Source organism: Salvia hispanica, chromosome 5 (assembly GCF_023119035.1).
Source record: "Salvia hispanica cultivar TCC Black 2014 chromosome 5, UniMelb_Shisp_WGS_1.0, whole genome shotgun sequence".
Taxonomy (NCBI): domain Eukaryota; kingdom Viridiplantae; phylum Streptophyta; class Magnoliopsida; order Lamiales; family Lamiaceae; genus Salvia; species Salvia hispanica.
This window is the reverse complement of record NC_062969.1, coordinates 13,264,529-13,271,924: the sequence shown is the minus strand read 5'-3', so window position 1 is coordinate 13,271,924 and position 7,396 is coordinate 13,264,529. Positions and strand designations below refer to the sequence as shown.

General features: G+C 40.9%; 1 long non-coding RNA gene across 1 annotated transcript; it reads right to left on the bottom strand.

Annotated features, from left to right (window-relative positions):
* Positions 1 to 5,833: 5,833 nt before the first annotated feature.
* LOC125186425 lies at positions 5,834 to 7,367 on the bottom strand. The gene is made up of 2 exons (XR_007170441.1): positions 7,234 to 7,367; positions 5,834 to 6,275 (listed from the first exon to the last, which is right to left on the bottom strand). It is a non-coding gene; the product is annotated as an uncharacterized LOC125186425 (long non-coding RNA).
* Between the last annotated feature and the right edge of the window lie 29 nt (positions 7,368 to 7,396).

The window sequence follows — 7,396 nt, the reverse complement described above, 5'->3', positions numbered from 1 at the left end:
CGTTAGTCCCAAGTTTGATACTAACCATTTTAATAGTAAAATTAAATCTCAATTTTCTCGTGACATGGTAATATAAATATTGCTAAAATGATATTTTAAAAAACACGTACATAATCGATAAAAGAAGCTTTTAAATATTAAGAGCATTCTAATCCGTGCTCTTAGCTAAGAGTATGGAAGTGAGCTCAGATTCACTTTTACTCCTTGTCCTTAGGCAAGCACAACACCCACATCCGATTTCTTCCGCAAGGACAAGCTCAAGAGTCCCACCATTCTATTATTCAGTTTAAATATTTCAATTACTAAAAAAAATTCTATCATATAAAAATACATAAAAATAAAAAAATTACATAATTAAATCCTAAAAAATAAAAATTACATAATTAAAATCCTAAAAAATAAAAATACATAATTAAAATCTTACAAATTAAAAATTACATAATTAAAAACGAAAAAAAAACCCGTGGAAGACTAGTCCTCTATTATCCCCAATGTTCTTCGGAGACCCAGTATCGTTGTCACATGTGTTGCAAGTTGGTTGGGAGTCATGTTAGACCTATCGGCCATATTGAGTTGACTCAAGAGGGCCCACAACGAGTTGGTCGGGGGTTGAAGTGGCACAAAGGGAGCGGGAGCGGAAGCGGGGGCGGATGGAGTCGGGGCGCGACGACGGTTAGCCGTCGCCTTCTTCCTTCCTTGCGGCCGGCGGGAACTGCTCGGGCCAGAGTCGGGGCTACCCAAGTTAGTTCCGGCAAGCTGGGTAGCCACATCATCAGAGGCGCCGTCGGATAGGGCTACCGATCTCGACTGTTTGTTGGAGGAGCTGGAGGATGATGCTACTACGCCACCCCTATACTTCGGATGTTGGTGCCCCTCCTGCCAAAAATTGAGGTACTTGAACGGTTTCAACTCCAAGCTTTGGTAGGTCGCCAAGGCGGCACTGATGATGTCGAGCTCGCTCTTGCCACTCCTCGCCGCCCACTCTTCCTGTTGGTAATACCCTGGAACTTACCGATTGCATCATTGGCTCAGTAGATGCAATTGCGCACCATACTATCATCCTCAGATGGACGGGCAATCTGAGGTGACAAACCGCGCTCTCGAGCAATACCTTCGGGCGTTCACTTATGAACAACCAAAGAAGTGGTTTGAATTTTTGCATTAGGCGGAATTGGCTATGAATTGTAGTATCAATGTGAGTATTGGGATGTCACCCTTCCAGGCGCTCTATGGCAGGGACCCGCCTAACATTTTTGGAACTCCGGCGGGGCCAGTGGATAATGCGGATGTTCGGGCGAATTTGGGGGAGCGCACGACACTCCTTAAGGAGTTGAAGGAGAACCTTGCCAGAGCTCAATCTAAAATGGCGGAGTATGCTAACAAACACCGACGTCATGTCGAATTCAACATAGGAGATCAGGTGTTACTCCGTTTACAACCTTATCGCCAAGTCTCGGTGGACCATCCTCTTTCGGCCAAACTAGTCCGTCGTTACTATGGTCCTTACGTCATCACGGAGCGCATTGGGAAAGTGGCCTATCGACTGCAACTTCCAGTAGGAAGTCGAATTCACGACGTGTTTCACGTCTCCTTGCTTAAGCCGTTTGTTCCACCACTATCGAAAATGGTGCAGCAGCAGCTCACAAAAAATTTCAAACACAGCCGCCCAGTCGACACACCAGTCGCCGCATCAGCTGAACGGGTAGTGCTCGTCGGGGGTCTTCCGCATTATCACTGGTTGACGCATTGGTCCTCTAATCCATCAAACCCTTCGTGGGAACCTAAGGATCAGCTGCTGCGTCATTTCCCAAATCTCATCCTTGAGGACAAGATGATTTCTGTCGAGGGGGGAGTTGATAGAGCCCAACGACGGAGACCGAAGCTCAACCGATCGGGGGTGACGACCAAGCTAAACCAACTAGAGGTAGAAGAAGGGAGAGATCGAACCCGACGCAGGCAAGGAAAGAAAGGTCGCGGAGGAATGCGCCTCGGCCCATGAAATTCAAGGATTTCACATCCTATTAGCATTAGAATTTATTTTCTTTTATTTATTGTTTTCCTTATTTTTGGAACAATTATTTAGTTTAGTTTATTAAATCTTTTCGGGTTTTCTTCTTGATTCTTTCTCGTATCGTATGAGTCGAATCAAGCAGGGTCCGAACTCTATATATAAAGAGTTCATTAGAGAGTCAAAAAATCATTCAAGAATAATGAAATAAAAATCTTTTCTTGAAACCCTATTTCTCCAAAACCCGAACTAGGGCTATTGATCATTGCTTTCGTCAATTTTCGTGTGCTCTACCGTTCGGATAGACTTTAAGGTCTATCACACAAGCATCGCGGGGTTGAAGGGCCAATGAAAGAAGTGCTCCGGCGGCACTTCGGAGGGGTTGGTGGGGTCGGCCGACCCTAGGCGACCCCACCTAGATCCGCCGATGCTTATGCTTATAAATAGTTAGGGCATCCACAGTGGGACGGACTAAGCGACGCCCTAAGCCCCGCCCTATGCACTGCCACGTCAGCATTTTATCCTCCGCCCCTTCCCCCTACAATGGGGCGGACTATAGCCCGCCCTAAGCATTTTACTTCTATTTTGTATTTATATAATTTATGCAAATATACCAAGCAAAACAAAAATAAAAATAAAAAAAATACAATTAAGGCAAATCCTACATTTACTTAGTTAAAAAAAGTTACAAAATAAGAAATTAAAAAAAAATTATAAACTAAGAAATTAAAAAAAAAGTGCACTACATATAAAAAAACATGGCTCGTCTAGAGTAGTCCCAACATGCGGCTGAGGCCATCGATCATCCGTTGGATCCCTTCGATTTCAGCCGGGTTGGTCGCCTGCATCAGGGCGTTGTGTGCGTCCAACAACGTCCTGTAGGAGGCCACCAAATCCGTGTAGGCATGTGACGCGGTCGAAGTCTCGCTCGGGGTCGGGCTTGGGGCCTGGTCAGGCAGCGTCGCGGCGAATGTGGTCGCCTTGCCCTTGGCCTTGGCAGCCTTGATGCCAGGGGGACGTCGGGACATCGGTGTGCCGGAACTCTCATCCTCGAACACCGGATTGTTGAGGTCCATTGGAGATGCGCCGCTTTCCCTGCTTGTATAATCACTGAAGGTGCGCTTCAACCCCCTCTTCTTTGTCGTCGTCGATTGGGGAAGCACACCACCAACAAACTTCTGCTTCTCCTTCAAGATCGTCCAGGACTGGTAGTGCTTGAACTCGCCGAACAATGACGTGTACGATCTCACCGCTTTGTCACGCACATCCGACAGACTCTCTCCGCTGGCCTGCTCCCTCTCACACTTGTCGTACTCCCCCGCGAACAGATTGACCTGCTTCTTTATTTGATCCTAGTGCTTGCGGAGCTGGTCCTTATGGCGCTTGTAGGCGGTCAGCGGCTTGGCCTCATTGTATTTTTCAGCGATTTGCTCCCAATTTGCAGTAACCTTCTGGTTGTTGGCGAACACCGGATCCTCCGAAACATCAATCCAACATCTCGTCAAGACGAAGAATTCATCCGCGGCGTAGTTCGTCCTTCCCGGGGCGAACTCTTCACACACCGCCGTTTGCGGCAATCTCTAGGCGCGTGCCTTGGGCCGCTTCTTCTTGGTGGCGGAGCCCGACGCGGCGGCGGAGGGAGTAGCGTCGGCGGCGGATCGGCCGCGAGGTGCGGCGGTGGCGGGTGTGCGGTTCAGAGAAGGCTCCATGTCTGACAGCCCGTACGAGTCCGTGCTGAACTCGGGATCGTACTGGGCGTTGGTGTCGAATGGCCGGTATTCGTCGGGTTCTGTACCCGGCCATCCTGCACCACTGAACATCGGACTTGGGTAATCTCCAGGATTCATTTTGTTTGAAGTGTATAAAATGTAGTGTGAATTTGAGAGTGAAAGGAGTGAAAAATGTAGTGAAAAGTAAGAGGTATATATAGGTTTTGAAAATTAAATAAAATTAAATTAAAAAACAAAAACGCGCCGTATCGTCCGCGATGCCACAGTGGCGGACGATGCGACGGACGATGCATCGTCCGTCCCACTCTGGATGTTCTTAGTACTACAGTATACACAAATTAAGAATTTTATGAAATAATAAATAGATAAATTTTGATTTTAATCATTAAGAAATTTTATCGACAAAAGATTTTTGTACATCGGTGTGTGTATATATATATATATATATATATATATATATATATATATATATATATATATATATATAGGGTTGTGTTAAAATGACAACACCTTTTAATATGACACCATACCACCAATATCAGCCCTAGGATCTGAAAATTGGACGGTTACTAAGCTGCCACATGGCAGCTCATTTTATTTTTGTTTAATCAATTTAAAATGCAGAAGGGCAAATTAGGAAATTTCTTTTTCTAATTTAGCTTTGGAATTCTACCCCAATTTCACGCCACTTTCCATACAATTCTTCACCTAATTTCACGCCACTTTCTATACCATTCTCCACCCAATTTCATGCTAGATTCTGCAAATCACACAACTTTTTATTCCCGATTCAGTAATATCATCTCAATTTGAGATATTCAATCACACGACGAGTTTAATTCATCTGCATTCAACAATTTCTCTGCAATTCTCTCCAGTCAGCGATTTCAATCTGCAACGAGCTATTCAATCGCTAAATCTCTGTAATCAGCGATTTTCTCTACAATCACACCACAAATTCGTTCGAATATGGGTGAATTTCATGTTTTTTATGTTTCTCTGCCCTGGCTGAATTTCATGTTTCCGTGCAATTATTAAAATATCAACCCTAAGATTTGTAAACTTCATGTTTTTATTAGTGATTATTTGATAATCTGCAAATTCATCGATTATTGCATGTTTGTTGAATTCATGACTGTCTGATAATCTGAAAATTTCATGTTTTTATCCGGCTTTGTTGATCTGAATTTGATTTATGATTATTATTTATTCTTATTTGTTTATTTGATTCATTTTTGGTGCAACATGTTTTTTTTTTAATTCCAGATTGCTTCGTAATGTAATACGAATTGCATTTCTCTGAACTTGGAATTGCATATCTGTATTACAATTGCATCGGTGAATATTGTTGTTCAAGTTCGTTTTGATTCGTTTATGAACCTACTGATTGTTGTAAAAATTTGTTTTGATTCAGTTTTTATTAAGTTCTTATGGCTATAATCTGATTTTTACTAGGTTGCTGCCTTATGTGGTGCATATTGCAGTACACCATATGGTTAATTGCATTAAATTGCAGGTTTAGGAAGTGGTTCTGCAAGCCGATTGGTGTCTGTGAAGTTGATGACCAAACCATTGCGTCGTGTGGAAAATGTGGAGAAATGTGTCCCAATTACTCTAGAAATTGTGTCAAACTAAAGGAATAAGAGAACATTTAGTTTGTTTTAAAGTACTTGAGGTTTATAGTTGTATTTGTTTTTACCTTACCAAATTGGAGTTTAAGTACATGAATATTGCATTGTTACCACGTAGTATTTTCAATTGACATATTGCTTTATTGAATTCGTTCATAATGTAGTTTTTTGAAACGATTGCAGATTTGTTCTATATATTGCTTACTATTGCTTTGTGGTGTGCAATATTCAATGAATTTACATTAGTGCTTGTAGAACACAATACAATTAATTGGTAATTTTATACTGTTGGTCAAACACTACATTCCCATTAATTGGTTATTACTTCCTAATGAGTTCAATCTTGCAAGCGTCGTAATTGCAGTACAATGCTTCACATATTGCAGTACAAAATAGAAAATATTGTTGTTTATTCTCTGACGGTAAGCATCCAAAAATTATAGAATTACAGAAGATCAAACAAGTACGCAACAAAGAACTTTCAAATTATATCACCAACATTAGCTACAACAAAATAAAACCGACTTGTTTTAGATACAAGTAGTCACTAAATCAAAATATCAATTAAATCATCTACACGAAAAACCAATAAAGAAACCAAACTCCATATTTGAAGAAGAAAAAAAGTTCATAATAGGTCATTGTTTGTGGTAGTTCGTGACCATCTTCTCAACATCTATCGTACCCTTCTTTTTCACCTCCTCGAAGTGCTTTGATGTAATACGCACGGCAAAGTCAATTACAAGAATGTCGTTGATGTACAACATTGTTGTGTTGTACAATATTTGCCACGAAGCAGCTGGAAGGATTTTGATTTCTTGTTTGTTAGGTAGCATTTCCATTCGCTGACGTTCGTGCCCATATATGTCTCCATATGACGTGAAATGCAAATCCCGTAACACAAAACTGCAAGATTTAGTTTAGTAGAATGCAACACAAAAGTTAGACACTTGAATATGGATACTTCACACACAATACAAACAATCATTCAACCAGTGATGCACATTACAATACACACAGCGCACTACGATATTGTAAATGATGCACTACAATATTTGGTGATAAACAATACTGCAATATTATAAATAATATACTGCAATATTGTAAATGATACACTGCAATATAAGTAACACATATATAACCAGCACAACTCAGTATAGTTTGGGAATGCAACTAAACAAATTTGTAACAACAATATATATGAAATTAGAATTCCAAGATGCACATCACAATACACATGAATGCAAGATAGGGTATAATAATACACTACAATGTTGTAAATGAGCACTGCAATTACAATATTTGGTGATAAACAATGCTGCAATATTGTAAATGATGCACTGCAATGTATAACTAGCAATACTGCAAACATCAATAAAACAATGCAGCAGAAACAATAAAGCAACCAAGCAACAACCAACCAAATCAATAACAGTATATCAAACGCAAACACTATAGAAACATATATTAAATCATACAACAATATAACGGAAACAATAAAGCAAGCAACAACTAAATCACTCATCCACCACAAAAGCAACGAACAAAAAAAAATACAGCGGATGATACAATAAAGCAATCAATCGAGCGCAGATCTAGGTTTCCATAAACATCTACGCAAATCGTCAGAAATTGAGTCCAAATGTCAGATTCATACAACAAATATCTCAAAAAACACCAATCGACATTAAACAGACCAGAAATCGGAGGAATTATACTTCAATCGCGTTGCAACCATGAAAAAAATCAAACAAACGTGGATAAAAAATCAATAAATACGGAAACACACACACTAATCTGCATACACAGTAACATTTTCCAAAACGAAGTCCGATCAAATCACAAATAGTTCTGATCAAATTACCTTGTCGCCGAAAAATCGAAACGTGGTGTAGAGGTGGCTGAAATCGTGGTGTAGAGGCGATTTGAAATCCCGATTTAAGTTGCTGCACGTGGTAGCGGCGGTTTTAATTCACTGACGTACGGTGCAGAGGAGGATTTTTGGGGGGGGAGGAGGGGGAGAGAAA